We start from the raw sequence: 20,509 nt of genomic DNA, 5'->3' as shown, positions 1-20,509 counted from the left end.
CCTCCTGCGCTGGACACCAGGGACATGATGCATCTTCCGCGAGTGTCGAAGGCTGCACGCGCCAAGCGGATGACAGGAGGTGCAACGAGAAGCTGCGCGTCTCACACGCACGGCGGCGCGCCCGCTAATTCGGCAGTCGCTCTGCTAGCACGTCGGATTGCAGAAGGAAGTGCTTACAATTACAATTCTGTTCGTGTTTTATGTTGTAAAGTTGTTAGCTTGTAACGATGTAATGTTAATAAATAAATTTATAAATCTCACAAAAAAAAAAATACACGAAGCGCGTCCTTCCGGCTCATAAGTTTTGGAACTCAGGATTGCGTTCGCGCTAACGTGACGAATTGTCAATAAAAAAAAAAAAATGCGGCTGCTTTCGACCGAAAAGTATGATTTTGTGTGTGTTGGGATAAGAACCGAATGCGAATTCTGCCATGCGCCTACATTATATGGGCGCCAACGGCCATACCATGTTGAGTACACCGGTTCTCGTCCGATCACCGAAGTTAAGCAACATCGGGCGTGGTTAGTACTTGGATGGGTGACCACCTGGGAACACCACGTGCTGTTGGCTCCCTTTCATTTACCTTTTTTTTTTATACCGCCCTCTTTCCATACCACCGTTCTGTTGTGACAAAGATTCTTGCTTAAGCATTTTAATCTACTGTAATGACCATAAGGTGCGAAATTGCAGTAAATATCTCAGTTTGAGGGAGAATGTGCTAACCAAGTTCGCCGGGAAGTCTTTGAAAACGACAAAACAGTACGAATCGGCAGATGTGTTCTGAAATACGTCAGCGCCTGTTGTTGTGTAGCGGTGTACAATTCCTACTTCGATATGTAATTATAAATTTATTCCTTAGTCGTCTCGTCTCGTCTCGTCATCTCCTGCAGACGTTTCTTGCGCTTGCGCTGTTATATGGGCCACGACCCGAGCGGCAGCGAGCGGCAGTCGAGCAAAGTCGGGACAAGTCGGGACGGGGACAGGGACAGGAATGGTGCGAATGCACTGCAAATTACGCAAACACCTCGTCTGAGGCGAGGCGAGGCGAGGCGAGGAAGCTCACATCGCCAGCAGTGGCGCCCTCCAACAACACTCTGCCACACCCCGCACAGGCCATACGCCGGTCGGCCGCGCGCCAGCCCTCCTGCGCTGGACACCAGGGACATGATGCATCTTCCGCGAGTGTCGAAGGCTGCACGCGCCAAGCGGATGACAGGAGGTGCAACGAGAAGCTGCGCGTCTCACACGCACGGCGGCGCGCCCGCTAATTCGGCAGTCGCTCTGCTAGCACGTCGGATTGCAGAAGGAAGTGCTTACAATTACAATTCTGTTCGTGTTTTATGTTGTAAAGTTGTTAGCTTGTAACGATGTAATGTTAATAAATAAATTTATAAATCTCACAAAAAAAAAATACACGAAGCGCGTCCTTCCGGCTCATAAGTTTTGGAACTCAGGATTGCGTTCGCGCTAACGTGACGAATTGTCAATAAAAAAAAAAAATGCGGCTGCTTTCGACCGAAAAGTATGATTTTGTGTGTGTTGGGATAAGAACCGAATGCGAATTCTGCCATGCGCCTACATTATATGGGCGCCAACGGCCATACCATGTTGAGTACACCGGTTCTCGTCCGATCACCGAAGTTAAGCAACATCGGGCGCGGTTAGTACTTGGATGGGTGACCACCTGGGAACACCACGTGCTGTTGGCTCCCTTTCATTTACCTTTTTTTTTTATACCGCCCTCTTTCCATACCACCGTTCTGTTGTGACAAAGATTCTTGCTTAAGCATTTTAATCTACTGTAATGACCATAAGGTGCGAAATTGCAGTAAATATCTCAGTTTGAGGGAGAATGTGCTAACCAAGTTCGCCGGGAAGTCTTTGAAAACGACAAAACAGTACGAATCGGCAGATGTGTTCTGAAATACGTCAGCGCCTGTTGTTGTGTAGCGGTGTACAATTCCTACTTCGATATGTAATTATAAATTTATTCCTTAGTCGTCTCGTCTCGTCTCGTCATCTCCTGCAGACGTTTCTTGCGCTTGCGCTGTTATATGGGCCACGACCCGAGCGGCAGCGAGCGGCAGTCGAGCAAAGTCGGGACAAGTCGGGACGGGGACAGGGACAGGAATGGTGCGAATGCACTGCAAATTACGCAAACACCTCGTCTGAGGCGAGGCGAGGCGAGGCGAGGAAGCTCACATCGCCAGCAGTGGCGCCCTCCAACAACACTCTGCCACACCCCGCACAGGCCATACGCCGGTCGGCCGCGCGCCAGCCCTCCTGCGCTGGACACCAGGGACATGATGCATCTTCCGCGAGTGTCGAAGGCTGCACGCGCCAAGCGGATGACAGGAGGTGCAACGAGAAGCTGCGCGTCTCACACGCACGGCGGCGCGCCCGCTAATTCGGCAGTCGCTCTGCTAGCACGTCGGATTGCAGAAGGAAGTGCTTACAATTACAATTCTGTTCGTGTTTTATGTTGTAAAGTTGTTAGCTTGTAACGATGTAATGTTAATAAATAAATTTATAAATCTCACAAAAAAAAAAATACACGAAGCGCGTCCTTCCGGCTCATAAGTTTTGGAACTCAGGATTGCGTTCGCGCTAACGTGACGAATTGTCAATAAAAAAAAAAAAAAATGCGGCTGCTTTCGACCGAAAAGTATGATTTTGTGTGTGTTGGGATAAGAACCGAATGCGAATTCTGCCATGCGCCTACATTATATGGGCGCCAACGGCCATACCATGTTGAGTACACCGGTTCTCGTCCGATCACCGAAGTTAAGCAACATCGGGCGTGGTTAGTACTTGGATGGGTGACCACCTGGGAACACCACGTGCTGTTGGCTCCCTTTCATTTACCTTTTTTTTTTATACCGCCCTCTTTCCATACCACCGTTCTGTTGTGACAAAGATTCTTGCTTAAGCATTTTAATCTACTGTAATGACCATAAGGTGCGAAATTGCAGTAAATATCTCAGTTTGAGGGAGAATGTGCTAACCAAGTTCGCCGGGAAGTCTTTGAAAACGACAAAACAGTACGAATCGGCAGATGTGTTCTGAAATACGTCAGCGCCTGTTGTTGTGTAGCGGTGTACAATTCCTACTTCGATATGTAATTATAAATTTATTCCTTAGTCGTCTCGTCTCGTCTCGTCATCTCCTGCAGACGTTTCTTGCGCTTGCGCTGTTATATGGGCCACGACCCGAGCGGCAGCGAGCGGCAGTCGAGCAAAGTCGGGACAAGTCGGGACGGGGACAGGGACAGGAATGGTGCGAATGCACTGCAAATTACGCAAACACCTCGTCTGAGGCGAGGCGAGGCGAGGCGAGGAAGCTCACATCGCCAGCAGTGGCGCCCTCCAACAACACTCTGCCACACCCCGCACAGGCCATACGCCGGTCGGCCGCGCGCCAGCCCTCCTGCGCTGGACACCAGGGACATGATGCATCTTCCGCGAGTGTCGAAGGCTGCACGCGCCAAGCGGATGACAGGAGGTGCAACGAGAAGCTGCGCGTCTCACACGCACGGCGGCGCGCCCGCTAATTCGGCAGTCGCTCTGCTAGCACGTCGGATTGCAGAAGGAAGTGCTTACAATTACAATTCTGTTCGTGTTTTATGTTGTAAAGTTGTTAGCTTGTAACGATGTAATGTTAATAAATAAATTTATAAATCTCACAAAAAAAAAATACACGAAGCGCGTCCTTCCGGCTCATAAGTTTTGGAACTCAGGATTGCGTTCGCGCTAACGTGACGAATTGTCAATAAAAAAAAAAAATGCGGCTGCTTTCGACCGAAAAGTATGATTTTGTGTGTGTTGGGATAAGAACCGAATGCGAATTCTGCCATGCGCCTACATTATATGGGCGCCAACGGCCATACCATGTTGAGTACACCGGTTCTCGTCCGATCACCGAAGTTAAGCAACATCGGGCGCGGTTAGTACTTGGATGGGTGACCACCTGGGAACACCACGTGCTGTTGGCTCCCTTTCATTTACCTTTTTTTTTTATACCGCCCTCTTTCCATACCACCGTTCTGTTGTGACAAAGATTCTTGCTTAAGCATTTTAATCTACTGTAATGACCATAAGGTGCGAAATTGCAGTAAATATCTCAGTTTGAGGGAGAATGTGCTAACCAAGTTCGCCGGGAAGTCTTTGAAAACGACAAAACAGTACGAATCGGCAGATGTGTTCTGAAATACGTCAGCGCCTGTTGTTGTGTAGCGGTGTACAATTCCTACTTCGATATGTAATTATAAATTTATTCCTTAGTCGTCTCGTCTCGTCTCGTCATCTCCTGCAGACGTTTCTTGCGCTTGCGCTGTTATATGGGCCACGACCCGAGCGGCAGCGAGCGGCAGTCGAGCAAAGTCGGGACAAGTCGGGACGGGGACAGGGACAGGAATGGTGCGAATGCACTGCAAATTACGCAAACACCTCGTCTGAGGCGAGGCGAGGCGAGGCGAGGAAGCTCACATCGCCAGCAGTGGCGCCCTCCAACAACACTCTGCCACACCCCGCACAGGCCATACGCCGGTCGGCCGCGCGCCAGCCCTCCTGCGCTGGACACCAGGGACATGATGCATCTTCCGCGAGTGTCGAAGGCTGCACGCGCCAAGCGGATGACAGGAGGTGCAACGAGAAGCTGCGCGTCTCACACGCACGGCGGCGCGCCCGCTAATTCGGCAGTCGCTCTGCTAGCACGTCGGATTGCAGAAGGAAGTGCTTACAATTACAATTCTGTTCGTGTTTTATGTTGTAAAGTTGTTAGCTTGTAACGATGTAATGTTAATAAATAAATTTATAAATCTCACAAAAAAAAAAATACACGAAGCGCGTCCTTCCGGCTCATAAGTTTTGGAACTCAGGATTGCGTTCGCGCTAACGTGACGAATTGTCAATAAAAAAAAAAAAAAATGCGGCTGCTTTCGACCGAAAAGTATGATTTTGTGTGTGTTGGGATAAGAACCGAATGCGAATTCTGCCATGCGCCTACATTATATGGGCGCCAACGGCCATACCATGTTGAGTACACCGGTTCTCGTCCGATCACCGAAGTTAAGCAACATCGGGCGTGGTTAGTACTTGGATGGGTGACCACCTGGGAACACCACGTGCTGTTGGCTCCCTTTCATTTACCTTTTTTTTTTATACCGCCCTCTTTCCATACCACCGTTCTGTTGTGACAAAGATTCTTGCTTAAGCATTTTAATCTACTGTAATGACCATAAGGTGCGAAATTGCAGTAAATATCTCAGTTTGAGGGAGAATGTGCTAACCAAGTTCGCCGGGAAGTCTTTGAAAACGACAAAACAGTACGAATCGGCAGATGTGTTCTGAAATACGTCAGCGCCTGTTGTTGTGTAGCGGTGTACAATTCCTACTTCGATATGTAATTATAAATTTATTCCTTAGTCGTCTCGTCTCGTCTCGTCATCTCCTGCAGACGTTTCTTGCGCTTGCGCTGTTATATGGGCCACGACCCGAGCGGCAGCGAGCGGCAGTCGAGCAAAGTCGGGACAAGTCGGGACGGGGACAGGGACAGGAATGGTGCGAATGCACTGCAAATTACGCAAACACCTCGTCTGAGGCGAGGCGAGGCGAGGCGAGGAAGCTCACATCGCCAGCAGTGGCGCCCTCCAACAACACTCTGCCACACCCCGCACAGGCCATACGCCGGTCGGCCGCGCGCCAGCCCTCCTGCGCTGGACACCAGGGACATGATGCATCTTCCGCGAGTGTCGAAGGCTGCACGCGCCAAGCGGATGACAGGAGGTGCAACGAGAAGCTGCGCGTCTCACACGCACGGCGGCGCGCCCGCTAATTCGGCAGTCGCTCTGCTAGCACGATTGCAGAAGGAAGTGCTTACAATTACAATTCTGTTCGTGTTTTATGTTGTAAAGTTGTTAGCTTGTAACGATGTAATGTTAATAAATAAATTTATAAATCTCACAAAAAAAAAATACACGAAGCGCGTCCTTCCGGCTCATAAGTTTTGGAACTCAGGATTGCGTTCGCGCTAACGTGACGAATTGTCAATAAAAAAAAAAAATGCGGCTGCTTTCGACCGAAAAGTATGATTTTGTGTGTGTTGGGATAAGAACCGAATGCGAATTCTGCCATGCGCCTACATTATATGGGCGCCAACGGCCATACCATGTTGAGTACACCGGTTCTCGTCCGATCACCGAAGTTAAGCAACATCGGGCGTGGTTAGTACTTGGATGGGTGACCACCTGGGAACACCACGTGCTGTTGGCTCCCTTTCATTTACCTTTTTTTTTTATACCGCCCTCTTTCCATACCACCGTTCTGTTGTGACAAAGATTCTTGCTTAAGCATTTTAATCTACTGTAATGACCATAAGGTGCGAAATTGCAGTAAATATCTCAGTTTGAGGGAGAATGTGCTAACCAAGTTCGCCGGGAAGTCTTTGAAAACGACAAAACAGTACGAATCGGCAGATGTGTTCTGAAATACGTCAGCGCCTGTTGTTGTGTAGCGGTGTACAATTCCTACTTCGATATGTAATTATAAATTTATTCCTTAGTCGTCTCGTCTCGTCTCGTCATCTCCTGCAGACGTTTCTTGCGCTTGCGCTGTTATATGGGCCACGACCCGAGCGGCAGCGAGCGGCAGTCGAGCAAAGTCGGGACAAGTCGGGACGGGGACAGGGACAGGAATGGTGCGAATGCACTGCAAATTACGCAAACACCTCGTCTGAGGCGAGGCGAGGCGAGGCGAGGAAGCTCACATCGCCAGCAGTGGCGCCCTCCAACAACACTCTGCCACACCCCGCACAGGCCATACGCCGGTCGGCCGCGCGCCAGCCCCTCCTGCGCTGGACACCAGGGACATGATGCATCTTCCGCGAGTGTCGAAGGCTGCACGCGCCAAGCGGATGACAGGAGGTGCAACGAGAAGCTGCGCGTCTCACACGCACGGCGGCGCGCCCGCTAATTCGGCAGTCGCTCTGCTAGCACGTCGGATTGCAGAAGGAAGTGCTTACAATTACAATTCTGTTCGTGTTTTATGTTGTAAAGTTGTTAGCTTGTAACGATGTAATGTTAATAAATAAATTTATAAATCTCACAAAAAAAAAAATACACGAAGCGCGTCCTTCCGGCTCATAAGTTTTGGAACTCAGGATTGCGTTCGCGCTAACGTGACGAATTGTCAATAAAAAAAAAAATGCGGCTGCTTTCGACCGAAAAGTATGATTTTGTGTGTGTTGGGATAAGAACCGAATGCGAATTCTGCCATGCGCCTACATTATATGGGCGCCAACGGCCATACCATGTTGAGTACACCGGTTCTCGTCCGATCACCGAAGTTAAGCAACATCGGGCGTGGTTAGTACTTGGATGGGTGACCACCTGGGAACACCACGTGCTGTTGGCTCCCTTTCATTTACCTTTTTTTTTTATACCGCCCTCTTTCCATACCACCGTTCTGTTGTGACAAAGATTCTTGCTTAAGCATTTTAATCTACTGTAATGACCATAAGGTGCGAAATTGCAGTAAATATCTCAGTTTGAGGGAGAATGTGCTAACCAAGTTCGCCGGGAAGTCTTTGAAAACGACAAAACAGTACGAATCGGCAGATGTGTTCTGAAATACGTCAGCGCCTGTTGTTGTGTAGCGGTGTACAATTCCTACTTCGATATGTAATTATAAATTTATTCCTTAGTCGTCTCGTCTCGTCTCGTCATCTCCTGCAGACGTTTCTTGCGCTTGCGCTGTTATATGGGCCACGACCCGAGCGGCAGCGAGCGGCAGTCGAGCAAAGTCGGGACAAGTCGGGACGGGGACAGGGACAGGAATGGTGCGAATGCACTGCAAATTACGCAAACACCTCGTCTGAGGCGAGGCGAGGCGAGGCGAGGAAGCTCACATCGCCAGCAGTGGCGCCCTCCAACAACACTCTGCCACACCCCGCACAGGCCATACGCCGGTCGGCCGCGCGCCAGCCCTCCTGCGCTGGACACCAGGGACATGATGCATCTTCCGCGAGTGTCGAAGGCTGCACGCGCCAAGCGGATGACAGGAGGTGCAACGAGAAGCTGCGCGTCTCACACGCACGGCGGCGCGCCCGCTAATTCGGCAGTCGCTCTGCTAGCACGTCGGATTGCAGAAGGAAGTGCTTACAATTACAATTCTGTTCGTGTTTTATGTTGTAAAGTTGTTAGCTTGTAACGATGTAATGTTAATAAATAAATTTATAAATCTCACAAAAAAAAAAATACACGAAGCGCGTCCTTCCGGCTCATAAGTTTTGGAACTCAGGATTGCGTTCGCGCTAACGTGACGAATTGTCAATAAAAAAAAAAAAAAAATGCGGCTGCTTTCGACCGAAAAGTATGATTTTGTGTGTGTTGGGATAAGAACCGAATGCGAATTCTGCCATGCGCCTACATTATATGGGCGCCAACGGCCATACCATGTTGAGTACACCGGTTCTCGTCCGATCACCGAAGTTAAGCAACATCGGGCGTGGTTAGTACTTGGATGGGTGACCACCTGGGAACACCACGTGCTGTTGGCTCCCTTTCATTTACCTTTTTTTTTTATACCGCCCTCTTTCCATACCACCGTTCTGTTGTGACAAAGATTCTTGCTTAAGCATTTTAATCTACTGTAATGACCATAAGGTGCGAAATTGCAGTAAATATCTCAGTTTGAGGGAGAATGTGCTAACCAAGTTCGCCGGGAAGTCTTTGAAAACGACAAAACAGTACGAATCGGCAGATGTGTTCTGAAATACGTCAGCGCCTGTTGTTGTGTAGCGGTGTACAATTCCTACTTCGATATGTAATTATAAATTTATTCCTTAGTCGTCTCGTCTCGTCTCGTCATCTCCTGCAGACGTTTCTTGCGCTTGCGCTGTTATATGGGCCACGACCCGAGCGGCAGCGAGCGGCAGTCGAGCAAAGTCGGGACAAGTCGGGACGGGGACAGGGACAGGAATGGTGCGAATGCACTGCAAATTACGCAAACACCTCGTCTGAGGCGAGGCGAGGCGAGGCGAGGAAGCTCACATCGCCAGCAGTGGCGCCCTCCAACAACACTCTGCCACACCCCGCACAGGCCATACGCCGGTCGGCCGCGCGCCAGCCCTCCTGCGCTGGACACCAGGGACATGATGCATCTTCCGCGAGTGTCGAAGGCTGCACGCGCCAAGCGGATGACAGGAGGTGCAACGAGAAGCTGCGCGTCTCACACGCACGGCGGCGCGCCCGCTAATTCGGCAGTCGCTCTGCTAGCACGTCGGATTGCAGAAGGAAGTGCTTACAATTACAATTCTGTTCGTGTTTTATGTTGTAAAGTTGTTAGCTTGTAACGATGTAATGTTAATAAATAAATTTATAAATCTCACAAAAAAAAAATACACGAAGCGCGTCCTTCCGGCTCATAAGTTTTGGAACTCAGGATTGCGTTCGCGCTAACGTGACGAATTGTCAATAAAAAAAAAAAATGCGGCTGCTTTCGACCGAAAAGTATGATTTTGTGTGTGTTGGGATAAGAACCGAATGCGAATTCTGCCATGCGCCTACATTATATGGGCGCCAACGGCCATACCATGTTGAGTACACCGGTTCTCGTCCGATCACCGAAGTTAAGCAACATCGGGCGTGGTTAGTACTTGGATGGGTGACCACCTGGGAACACCACGTGCTGTTGGCTCCCTTTCATTTACCTTTTTTTTTTATACCGCCCTCTTTCCATACCACCGTTCTGTTGTGACAAAGATTCTTGCTTAAGCATTTTAATCTACTGTAATGACCATAAGGTGCGAAATTGCAGTAAATATCTCAGTTTGAGGGAGAATGTGCTAACCAAGTTCGCCGGGAAGTCTTTGAAAACGACAAAACAGTACGAATCGGCAGATGTGTTCTGAAATACGTCAGCGCCTGTTGTTGTGTAGCGGTGTACAATTCCTACTTCGATATGTAATTATAAATTTATTCCTTAGTCGTCTCGTCTCGTCTCGTCATCTCCTGCAGACGTTTCTTGCGCTTGCGCTGTTATATGGGCCACGACCCGAGCGGCAGCGAGCGGCAGTCGAGCAAAGTCGGGACAAGTCGGGACGGGGACAGGGACAGGAATGGTGCGAATGCACTGCAAATTACGCAAACACCTCGTCTGAGGCGAGGCGAGGCGAGGCGAGGAAGCTCACATCGCCAGCAGTGGCGCCCTCCAACAACACTCTGCCACACCCCGCACAGGCCATACGCCGGTCGGCCGCGCGCCAGCCCTCCTGCGCTGGACACCAGGGACATGATGCATCTTCCGCGAGTGTCGAAGGCTGCACGCGCCAAGCGGATGACAGGAGGTGCAACGAGAAGCTGCGCGTCTCACACGCACGGCGGCGCGCCCGCTAATTCGGCAGTCGCTCTGCTAGCACGTCGGATTGCAGAAGGAAGTGCTTACAATTACAATTCTGTTTCGTGTTTTATGTTGTAAAGTTGTTAGCTTGTAACGATGTAATGTTAATAAATAAATTTATAAATCTCACAAAAAAAAAATACACGAAGCGCGTCCTTCCGGCTCATAAGTTTTGGAACTCAGGATTGCGTTCGCGCTAACGTGACGAATTGTCAATAAAAAAAAAAAATGCGGCTGCTTTCGACCGAAAAGTATGATTTTGTGTGTGTTGGGATAAGAACCGAATGCGAATTCTGCCATGCGCCTACATTATATGGGCGCCAACGGCCATACCATGTTGAGTACACCGGTTCTCGTCCGATCACCGAAGTTAAGCAACATCGGGCGTGGTTAGTACTTGGATGGGTGACCACCTGGGAACACCACGTGCTGTTGGCTCCCTTTCATTTACCTTTTTTTTTTATACCGCCCTCTTTCCATACCACCGTTCTGTTGTGACAAAGATTCTTGCTTAAGCATTTTAATCTACTGTAATGACCATAAGGTGCGAAATTGCAGTAAATATCTCAGTTTGAGGGAGAATGTGCTAACCAAGTTCGCCGGGAAGTCTTTGAAAACGACAAAACAGTACGAATCGGCAGATGTGTTCTGAAATACGTCAGCGCCTGTTGTTGTGTAGCGGTGTACAATTCCTACTTCGATATGTAATTATAAATTTATTCCTTAGTCGTCTCGTCTCGTCTCGTCATCTCCTGCAGACGTTTCTTGCGCTTGCGCTGTTATATGGGCCACGACCCGAGCGGCAGCGAGCGGCAGTCGAGCAAAGTCGGGACAAGTCGGGACGGGGACAGGGACAGGAATGGTGCGAATGCACTGCAAATTACGCAAACACCTCGTCTGAGGCGAGGCGAGGCGAGGCGAGGAAGCTCACATCGCCAGCAGTGGCGCCCTCCAACAACACTCTGCCACACCCCGCACAGGCCATACGCCGGTCGGCCGCGCGCCAGCCCTCCTGCGCTGGACACCAGGGACATGATGCATCTTCCGCGAGTGTCGAAGGCTGCACGCGCCAAGCGGATGACAGGAGGTGCAACGAGAAGCTGCGCGTCTCACACGCACGGCGGCGCGCCCGCTAATTCGGCAGTCGCTCTGCTAGCACGTCGGATTGCAGAAGGAAGTGCTTACAATTACAATTCTGTTCGTGTTTTATGTTGTAAAGTTGTTAGCTTGTAACGATGTAATGTTAATAAATAAATTTATAAATCTCACAAAAAAAAAAATACACGAAGCGCGTCCTTCCGGCTCATAAGTTTTGGAACTCAGGATTGCGTTCGCGCTAACGTGACGAATTGTCAATAAAAAAAAAAAAATGCGGCTGCTTTCGACCGAAAAGTATGATTTTGTGTGTGTTGGGATAAGAACCGAATGCGAATTCTGCCATGCGCCTACATTATATGGGCGCCAACGGCCATACCATGTTGAGTACACCGGTTCTCGTCCGATCACCGAAGTTAAGCAACATCGGGCGTGGTTAGTACTTGGATGGGTGACCACCTGGGAACACCACGTGCTGTTGGCTCCCTTTCATTTACCTTTTTTTTTTATACCGCCCTCTTTCCATACCACCGTTCTGTTGTGACAAAGATTCTTGCTTAAGCATTTTAATCTACTGTAATGACCATAAGGTGCGAAATTGCAGTAAATATCTCAGTTTGAGGGAGAATGTGCTAACCAAGTTCGCCGGGAAGTCTTTGAAAACGACAAAACAGTACGAATCGGCAGATGTGTTCTGAAATACGTCAGCGCCTGTTGTTGTGTAGCGGTGTACAATTCCTACTTCGATATGTAATTATAAATTTATTCCTTAGTCGTCTCGTCTCGTCTCGTCATCTCCTGCAGACGTTTCTTGCGCTTGCGCTGTTATATGGGCCACGACCCGAGCGGCAGCGAGCGGCAGTCGAGCAAAGTCGGGACAAGTCGGGACGGGGACAGGGACAGGAATGGTGCGAATGCACTGCAAATTACGCAAACACCTCGTCTGAGGCGAGGCGAGGCGAGGCGAGGAAGCTCACATCGCCAGCAGTGGCGCCCTCCAACAACACTCTGCCACACCCCGCACAGGCCATACGCCGGTCGGCCGCGCGCCAGCCCTCCTGCGCTGGACACCAGGGACATGATGCATCTTCCGCGAGTGTCGAAGGCTGCACGCGCCAAGCGGATGACAGGAGGTGCAACGAGAAGCTGCGCGTCTCACACGCACGGCGGCGCGCCCGCTAATTCGGCAGTCGCTCTGCTAGCACGTCGGATTGCAGAAGGAAGTGCTTACAATTACAATTCTGTTCGTGTTTTATGTTGTAAAGTTGTTAGCTTGTAACGATGTAATGTTAATAAATAAATTTATAAATCTCACAAAAAAAAAAATACACGAAGCGCGTCCTTCCGGCTCATAAGTTTTGGAACTCAGGATTGCGTTCGCGCTAACGTGACGAATTGTCAATAAAAAAAAAAAAATGCGGCTGCTTTCGACCGAAAAGTATGATTTTGTGTGTGTTGGGATAAGAACCGAATGCGAATTCTGCCATGCGCCTACATTATATGGGCGCCAACGGCCATACCATGTTGAGTACACCGGTTCTCGTCCGATCACCGAAGTTAAGCAACATCGGGCGTGGTTAGTACTTGGATGGGTGACCACCTGGGAACACCACGTGCTGTTGGCTCCCTTTCATTTACCTTTTTTTTTTATACCGCCCTCTTTCCATACCACCGTTCTGTTGTGACAAAGATTCTTGCTTAAGCATTTTAATCTACTGTAATGACCATAAGGTGCGAAATTGCAGTAAATATCTCAGTTTGAGGGAGAATGTGCTAACCAAGTTCGCCGGGAAGTCTTTGAAAACGACAAAACAGTACGAATCGGCAGATGTGTTCTGAAATACGTCAGCGCCTGTTGTTGTGTAGCGGTGTACAATTCCTACTTCGATATGTAATTATAAATTTATTCCTTAGTCGTCTCGTCTCGTCTCGTCATCTCCTGCAGACGTTTCTTGCGCTTGCGCTGTTATATGGGCCACGACCCGAGCGGCAGCGAGCGGCAGTCGAGCAAAGTCGGGACAAGTCGGGACGGGGACAGGGACAGGAATGGTGCGAATGCACTGCAAATTACGCAAACACCTCGTCTGAGGCGAGGCGAGGCGAGGCGAGGAAGCTCACATCGCCAGCAGTGGCGCCCTCCAACAACACTCTGCCACACCCCGCACAGGCCATACGCCGGTCGGCCGCGCGCCAGCCCTCCTGCGCTGGACACCAGGGACATGATGCATCTTCCGCGAGTGTCGAAGGCTGCACGCGCCAAGCGGATGACAGGAGGTGCAACGAGAAGCTGCGCGTCTCACACGCACGGCGGCGCGCCCGCTAATTCGGCAGTCGCTCTGCTAGCACGTCGGATTGCAGAAGGAAGTGCTTACAATTACAATTCTGTTCGTGTTTTATGTTGTAAAGTTGTTAGCTTGTAACGATGTAATGTTAATAAATAAATTTATAAATCTCACAAAAAAAAAAATACACGAAGCGCGTCCTTCCGGCTCATAAGTTTTGGAACTCAGGATTGCGTTCGCGCTAACGTGACGAATTGTCAATAAAAAAAAAAAAAATGCGGCTGCTTTCGACCGAAAAGTATGATTTTGTGTGTGTTGGGATAAGAACCGAATGCGAAATCTGCCATGCGCCTACATTATATGGGCGCCAACGGCCATACCATGTTGAGTACACCGGTTCTCGTCCGATCACCGAAGTTAAGCAACATCGGGCGTGGTTAGTACTTGGATGGGTGACCACCTGGGAACACCACGTGCTGTTGGCTCCCTTTCATTTACCTTTTTTTTTTATACCGCCCTCTTTCCATACCACCGTTCTGTTGTGACAAAGATTCTTGCTTAAGCATTTTAATCTACTGTAATGACCATAAGGTGCGAAATTGCAGTAAATATCTCAGTTTGAGGGAGAATGTGCTAACCAAGTTCGCCGGGAAGTCTTTGAAAACGACAAAACAGTACGAATCGGCAGATGTGTTCTGAAATACGTCAGCGCCTGTTGTTGTGTAGCGGTGTACAATTCCTACTTCGATATGTAATTATAAATTTATTCCTTAGTCGTCTCGTCTCGTCTCGTCATCTCCTGCAGACGTTTCTTGCGCTTGCGCTGTTATATGGGCCACGACCCGAGCGGCAGCGAGCGGCAGTCGAGCAAAGTCGGGACAAGTCGGGACGGGGACAGGGACAGGAATGGTGCGAATGCACTGCAAATTACGCAAACACCTCGTCTGAGGCGAGGCGAGGCGAGGCGAGGAAGCTCACATCGCCAGCAGTGGCGCCCTCCAACAACACTCTGCCACACCCCGCACAGGCCATACGCCGGTCGGCCGCGCGCCAGCCCTCCTGCGCTGGACACCAGGGACATGATGCATCTTCCGCGAGTGTCGAAGGCTGCACGCGCCAAGCGGATGACAGGAGGTGCAACGAGAAGCTGCGCGTCTCACACGCACGGCGGCGCGCCCGCTAATTCGGCAGTCGCTCTGCTAGCACGTCGGATTGCAGAAGGAAGTGCTTACAATTACAATTCTGTTCGTGTTTTATGTTGTAAAGTTGTTAGCTTGTAACGATGTAATGTTAATAAATAAATTTATAAATCTCACAAAAAAAAAAATACACGAAGCGCGTCCTTCCGGCTCATAAGTTTTGGAACTCAGGATTGCGTTCGCGCTAACGTGACGAATTGTCAATAAAAAAAAAAAATGCGGCTGCTTTCGACCGAAAAGTATGATTTTGTGTGTGTTGGGATAAGAACCGAATGCGAATTCTGCCATGCGCCTACATTATATGGGCGCCAACGGCCATACCATGTTGAGTACACCGGTTCTCGTCCGATCACCGAAGTTAAGCAACATCGGGCGTGGTTAGTACTTGGATGGGTGACCACCTGGGAACACCACGTGCTGTTGGCTCCCTTTCATTTACCTTTTTTTTTTATACCGCCCTCTTTCCATACCACCGTTCTGTTGTGACAAAGATTCTTGCTTAAGCATTTTAATCTACTGTAATGACCATAAGGTGCGAAATTGCAGTAAATATCTCAGTTTGAGGGAGAATGTGCTAACCAAGTTCGCCGGGAAGTCTTTGAAAACGACAAAACAGTACGAATCGGCAGATGTGTTCTGAAATACGTCAGCGCCTGTTGTTGTGTAGCGGTGTACAATTCCTACTTCGATATGTAATTATAAATTTATTCCTTAGTCGTCTCGTCTCGTCTCGTCATCTCCTGCAGACGTTTCTTGCGCTTGCGCTGTTATATGGGCCACGACCCGAGCGGCAGCGAGCGGCAGTCGAGCAAAGTCGGGACAAGTCGGGACGGGGACAGGGACAGGAATGGTGCGAATGCACTGCAAATTACGCAAACACCTCGTCTGAGGCGAGGCGAGGCGAGGCGAGGAAGCTCACATCGCCAGCAGTGGCGCCCTCCAACAACACTCTGCCACACCCCGCACAGGCCATACGCCGGTCGGCCGCGCGCCAGCCCTCCTGCGCTGGACACCAGGGACATGATGCATCTTCCGCGAGTGTCGAAGGCTGCACGCGCCAAGCGGATGACAGGAGGTGCAACGAGAAGCTGCGCGTCTCACACGCACGGCGGCGCGCCCGCTAATTCGGCAGTCGCTCTGCTAGCACGTCGGATTGCAGAAGGAAGTGCTTACAATTACAATTCTGTTCGTGTTTTATGTTGTAAAGTTGTTAGCTTGTAACGATGTAATGTTAATAAATAAATTTATAAATCTCACAAAAAAAAAAAATACACGAAGCGCGTCCTTCCGGCTCATAAGTTTTGGAACTCAGGATTGCGTTCGCGCTAACGTGACGAATTGTCAATAAAAAAAAAAAATGCGGCTGCTTTCGACCGAAAAGTATGATTTTGTGTGTGTTGGGATAAGAACCGAATGCGAATTCTGCCATGCGCCTACATTATATGGGCGCCAACGGCCATACCATGTTGAGTACACCGGTTCTCGTCCGATCACCGAAGTTAAGCAACATCGGGCGTGGTTAGTACTTGGATGGGTGACCACCTGGGAACACCACGTGCTGTTGGCTCCCTTTCATTTACCTTTTTTTTTTATACCGCCCTCTTTCCATACCACCGTTCTGTTGTGACAAAGATTCTTGCTTAAGCATTTTAATCTACTGTAATGACCATAAGGTGCGAAATTGCAGTAAATATCTCAGTTTGAGGGAGAATGTGCTAACCAAGTTCGCCGGGAAGTCTTTGAAAACGACAAAACAGTACGAATCGGCAGATGTGTTCTGAAATACGTCAGCGCCTGTTGTTGTGTAGCGGTGTACAATTCCTACTTCGATATGTAATTATAAATTTATTCCTTAGTCGTCTCGTCTCGTCTCGTCATCTCCTGCAGACGTTTCTTGCGCTTGCGCTGTTATATGGGCCACGACCCGAGCGGCAGCGAGCGGCAGTCGAGCAAAGTCGGGACAAGTCGGGACGGGGACAGGGACAGGAATGGTGCGAATGCACTGCAAATTACGCAAACACCTCGTCTGAGGCGAGGCGAGGCGAGGCGAGGAAGCTCACATCGCCAGCAGTGGCGCCCTCCAACAACACTCTGCCACACCCCGCACAGGCCATACGCCGGTCGGCCGCGCGCCAGCCCTCCTGCGCTGGACACCAGGGACATGATGCATCTTCCGCGAGTGTCGAAGGCTGCACGCGCCAAGCGGATGACAGGAGGTGCAACGAGAAGCTGCGCGTCTCACACGCACGGCGGCGCGCCCGCTAATTCGGCAGTCGCTCTGCTAGCACGTCGGATTGCAGAAGGAAGTGCTTACAATTACAATTCTGTTCGTGTTTTATGTTGTAAAGTTGTTAGCTTGTAACGATGTAATGTTAATAAATAAATTTATAAATCTCACAAAAAAAAAAATACACGAAGCGCGTCCTTCCGGCTCATAAGTTTTGGAACTCAGGATTGCGTTCGCGCTAACGTGACGAATTGTCAATAAAAAAAAAAAATGCGGCTGCTTTCGACCGAAAAGTATGATTTTGTGTGTGTTGGGATAAGAACCGAATGCGAATTCTGCCATGCGCCTACATTATATGGGCGCCAACGGCCATACCATGTTGAGTACACCGGTTCTCGTCCGATCACCGAAGTTAAGCAACATCGGGCGTGGTTAGTACTTGGATGGGTGACCACCTGGGAACACCACGTGCTGTTGGCTCCCTTTCATTTACCTTTTTTTTTTATACCGCCCTCTTTCCATACCACCGTTCTGTTGTGACAAAGATTCTTGCTTAAGCATTTTAATCTACTGTAATGACCATAAGGTGCGAAATTGCAGTAAATATCTCAGTTTGAGGGAGAATGTGCTAACCAAGTTCGCCGGGAAGTCTTTGAAAACGACAAAACAGTACGAATCGGCAGATGTGTTCTGAAATACGTCAGCGCCTGTTGTTGTGTAGCGGTGTACAATTCCTACTTCGATATGTAATTATAAATTTATTCCTTAGTCGTCTCGTCTCGTCTCGTCATCTCCTGCAGACGTTTCTTGCGCTTGCGCTGTTATATGGGCCACGACCCGAGCGGCAGCGAGCGGCAGTCGAGCAAAGTCGGGACAAGTCGGGACGGGGACAGGGACAGGAATGGTGCGAATGCACTGCAAATTACGCAAACACCTCGTCTGAGGCGAGGCGAGGCGAGGCGAGGAAGCTCACATCGCCAGCAGTGGCGCCCTCCAACAACACTCTGCCACACCCCGCACAGGCCATACGCCGGTCGGCCGCGCGCCAGCCCTCCTGCGCTGGACACCAGGGACATGATGCATCTTCCGCGAGTGTCGAAGGCTGCACGCGCCAAGCGGATGACAGGAGGTGCAACGAGAAGCTGCGCGTCTCACACGCACGGCGGCGCGCCCGCTAATTCGGCAGTCGCTCTGCTAGCACGTCGGATTGCAGAAGGAAGTGCTTACAATTACAATTCTGTTCGTGTTTTATGTTGTAAAGTTGTTAGCTTGTAACGATGTAATGTTAATAAATAAATTTATAAATCTCACAAAAAAAAAAAATACACGAAGCGCGTCCTTCCGGCTCATAAGTTTTGGAACTCAGGATTGCGTTCGCGCTAACGTGACGAATTGTCAATAAAAAAAAAAAATGCGGCTGCTTTCGACCGAAAAGTATGATTTTGTGTGTGTTGGGATAAGAACCGAATGCGAATTCTGCCATGCGCCTACATTATATGGGCGCCAACGGCCATACCATGTTGAGTACACCGGTTCTCGTCCGATCACCGAAGTTAAGCAACATCGGGCGTGGTTAGTACTTGGATGGGTGACCACCTGGGAACACCACGTGCTGTTGGCTCCCTTTCATTTACCTTTTTTTTTTATACCGCCCTCTTTCCATACCACCGTTCTGTTGTGACAAAGATTCTTGCTTAAGCATTTTAATCTACTGTAATGACCATAAGGTGCGAAATTGCAGTAAATATCTCAGTTTGAGGGAGAATGTGCTAACCAAGTTCGCCGGGAAGTCTTTGAAAACGACAAAACAGTACGAATCGGCAGATGTGTTCTGAAATACGTCAGCGCCTGTTGTTGTGTAGCGGTGTACAATTCCTACTTCGATATGTAATTATAAATTTATTCCTTAGTCGTCTCGTCTCGTCTCGTCATCTCCTGCAGACGTTTCTTGCGCTTGCGCTGTTATATGGGCCACGACCCGAGCGGCAGCGAGCGGCAGTCGAGCAAAGTCGGGACAAGTCGGGACGGGGACAGGGACAGGAATGGTGCGAATGCACTGCAAATTACGCAAACACCTCGTCTGAGGCGAGGCGAGGCGAGGCGAGGAAGCTCACATCGCCAGCAGTGGCGCCCTCCAACAACACTCTGCCACACCCCGCACAGGCCATACGCCGGTCGGCCGCGCGCCAGCCCTCCTGCGCTGGACACCAGGGACATGATGCATCTTCCGCGAGTGTCGAAGGCTGCACGCGCCAAGCGGATGACAGGAGGTGCAACGAGAAGCTGCGCGTCTCACACGCACGGCGGCGCGCCCGCTAATTCGGCAGTCGCTCTGCTAGCACGTCGGATTGCAGAAGGAAGTGCTTACAATTACAATTCTGTTCGTGTTTTATGTTGTAAAGTTGTTAGCTTGTAACGATGTAATGTTAATAAATAAATTTATAAATCTCACAAAAAAAAAAAATACACGAAGCGCGTCCTTCCGGCTCATAAGTTTTGGAACTCAGGATTGCGTTCGCGCTAACGTGACGAATTGTCAATAAAAAAAAAAAATGCGGCTGCTTTCGACCGAAAAGTATGATTTTGTGTGTGTTGGGATAAGAACCGAATGCGAATTCTGCCATGCGCCTACATTATATGGGCGCCAACGGCCATACCATGTTGAGTACACCGGTTCTCGTCCGATCACCGAAGTTAAGCAACATCGGGCGTGGTTAGTACTTGGATGGGTGACCACCTGGGAACACCACGTGCTGTTGGCTCCCTTTCATTTACCTTTTTTTTTTATACCGCCCTCTTTCCATACCACCGTTCTGTTGTGACAAAGATTCTTGCTTAAGCATTTTAATCTACTGTAATGACCATAAGGTGCGAAATTGCAGTAAATATCTCAGTTTGAGGGAGAATGTGCTAACCAAGTTCGCCGGGAAGTCTTTGAAAACGACAAAACAGTACGAATCGGCAGATGTGTTCTGAAATACGTCAGCGCCTGTTGTTGTGTAGCGGTGTACAATTCCTACTTCGATATGTAATTATAAATTTATTCCTTAGTCGTCTCGTCTCGTCTCGTCATCTCCTGCAGACGTTTCTTGCGCTTGCGCTGTTATATGGGCCACGACCCGAGCGGCAGCGAGCGGCAGTCGAGCAAAGTCGGGACAAGTCGGGACGGGGACAGGGACAGGAATGGTGCGAATGCACTGCAAATTACGCAAACACCTCGTCTGAGGCGAGGCGAGGCGAGGCGAGGAAGCTCACATCGCCAGCAGTGGCGCCCTCCAACAACACTCTGCCACACCCCGCACAGGCCATAC

The 20,509-nt window shown here is 49.8% G+C and overlaps 18 non-coding genes across 18 annotated transcripts; all 18 read left to right on the top strand.

The window, feature by feature from the left end:
• Positions 1–452: 452 nt before the first annotated feature.
• LOC126442893 (5S ribosomal RNA) lies at positions 453–571 on the top strand. The gene has a single exon (XR_007581719.1). It is a non-coding gene; the product is annotated as a 5S ribosomal RNA (ribosomal RNA).
• A 1,020-nt stretch (positions 572–1,591) lies between these two features.
• LOC126442895 (5S ribosomal RNA) lies at positions 1,592–1,710 on the top strand. The gene has a single exon (XR_007581721.1). It is a non-coding gene; the product is annotated as a 5S ribosomal RNA (ribosomal RNA).
• Positions 1,711–2,734: 1,024 nt separating this feature from the next.
• LOC126442892 (5S ribosomal RNA) lies at positions 2,735–2,853 on the top strand. Its single transcript, XR_007581718.1, has one exon. It is a non-coding gene; the product is annotated as a 5S ribosomal RNA (ribosomal RNA).
• Positions 2,854–3,873: 1,020 nt separating this feature from the next.
• LOC126442894 (5S ribosomal RNA) lies at positions 3,874–3,992 on the top strand. The gene has a single exon (XR_007581720.1). It is a non-coding gene; the product is annotated as a 5S ribosomal RNA (ribosomal RNA).
• Positions 3,993–5,016: 1,024 nt separating this feature from the next.
• Positions 5,017–5,135, top strand: LOC126442891 (5S ribosomal RNA). Its single transcript, XR_007581717.1, has one exon. It is a non-coding gene; the product is annotated as a 5S ribosomal RNA (ribosomal RNA).
• Positions 5,136–6,151: 1,016 nt separating this feature from the next.
• On the top strand, positions 6,152–6,270 carry LOC126442890 (5S ribosomal RNA). The gene has a single exon (XR_007581716.1). It is a non-coding gene; the product is annotated as a 5S ribosomal RNA (ribosomal RNA).
• Positions 6,271–7,291: 1,021 nt separating this feature from the next.
• LOC126442889 (5S ribosomal RNA) lies at positions 7,292–7,410 on the top strand. The gene has a single exon (XR_007581715.1). It is a non-coding gene; the product is annotated as a 5S ribosomal RNA (ribosomal RNA).
• Positions 7,411–8,435: 1,025 nt separating this feature from the next.
• Positions 8,436–8,554, top strand: LOC126442887 (5S ribosomal RNA). The gene has a single exon (XR_007581714.1). It is a non-coding gene; the product is annotated as a 5S ribosomal RNA (ribosomal RNA).
• A 1,020-nt stretch (positions 8,555–9,574) lies between these two features.
• LOC126442886 (5S ribosomal RNA) lies at positions 9,575–9,693 on the top strand. Its single transcript, XR_007581713.1, has one exon. It is a non-coding gene; the product is annotated as a 5S ribosomal RNA (ribosomal RNA).
• Positions 9,694–10,714: 1,021 nt separating this feature from the next.
• On the top strand, positions 10,715–10,833 carry LOC126442885 (5S ribosomal RNA). Its single transcript, XR_007581712.1, has one exon. It is a non-coding gene; the product is annotated as a 5S ribosomal RNA (ribosomal RNA).
• Positions 10,834–11,855: 1,022 nt separating this feature from the next.
• LOC126442883 (5S ribosomal RNA) lies at positions 11,856–11,974 on the top strand. The gene has a single exon (XR_007581710.1). It is a non-coding gene; the product is annotated as a 5S ribosomal RNA (ribosomal RNA).
• Positions 11,975–12,996: 1,022 nt separating this feature from the next.
• Positions 12,997–13,115, top strand: LOC126442882 (5S ribosomal RNA). Its single transcript, XR_007581709.1, has one exon. It is a non-coding gene; the product is annotated as a 5S ribosomal RNA (ribosomal RNA).
• Positions 13,116–14,138: 1,023 nt separating this feature from the next.
• LOC126442881 (5S ribosomal RNA) lies at positions 14,139–14,257 on the top strand. Its single transcript, XR_007581708.1, has one exon. It is a non-coding gene; the product is annotated as a 5S ribosomal RNA (ribosomal RNA).
• A 1,021-nt stretch (positions 14,258–15,278) lies between these two features.
• Positions 15,279–15,397, top strand: LOC126442880 (5S ribosomal RNA). Its single transcript, XR_007581707.1, has one exon. It is a non-coding gene; the product is annotated as a 5S ribosomal RNA (ribosomal RNA).
• A 1,022-nt stretch (positions 15,398–16,419) lies between these two features.
• Positions 16,420–16,538, top strand: LOC126442879 (5S ribosomal RNA). The gene has a single exon (XR_007581706.1). It is a non-coding gene; the product is annotated as a 5S ribosomal RNA (ribosomal RNA).
• Positions 16,539–17,559: 1,021 nt separating this feature from the next.
• On the top strand, positions 17,560–17,678 carry LOC126442878 (5S ribosomal RNA). The gene has a single exon (XR_007581705.1). It is a non-coding gene; the product is annotated as a 5S ribosomal RNA (ribosomal RNA).
• Positions 17,679–18,700: 1,022 nt separating this feature from the next.
• On the top strand, positions 18,701–18,819 carry LOC126442876 (5S ribosomal RNA). Its single transcript, XR_007581704.1, has one exon. It is a non-coding gene; the product is annotated as a 5S ribosomal RNA (ribosomal RNA).
• A 1,022-nt stretch (positions 18,820–19,841) lies between these two features.
• On the top strand, positions 19,842–19,960 carry LOC126442875 (5S ribosomal RNA). The gene has a single exon (XR_007581703.1). It is a non-coding gene; the product is annotated as a 5S ribosomal RNA (ribosomal RNA).
• The last annotated feature ends 549 nt before the right edge of the window (positions 19,961–20,509 follow it).

This window comes from Schistocerca serialis, unplaced genomic scaffold (genome assembly GCF_023864345.2).
Source record: "Schistocerca serialis cubense isolate TAMUIC-IGC-003099 unplaced genomic scaffold, iqSchSeri2.2 HiC_scaffold_1413, whole genome shotgun sequence".
NCBI classification, from domain to species: domain Eukaryota; kingdom Metazoa; phylum Arthropoda; class Insecta; order Orthoptera; family Acrididae; genus Schistocerca; species Schistocerca serialis.
Note: the sequence above shows the minus strand (reverse complement) of the source record. Positions and strands in the feature narration are given on the sequence as shown.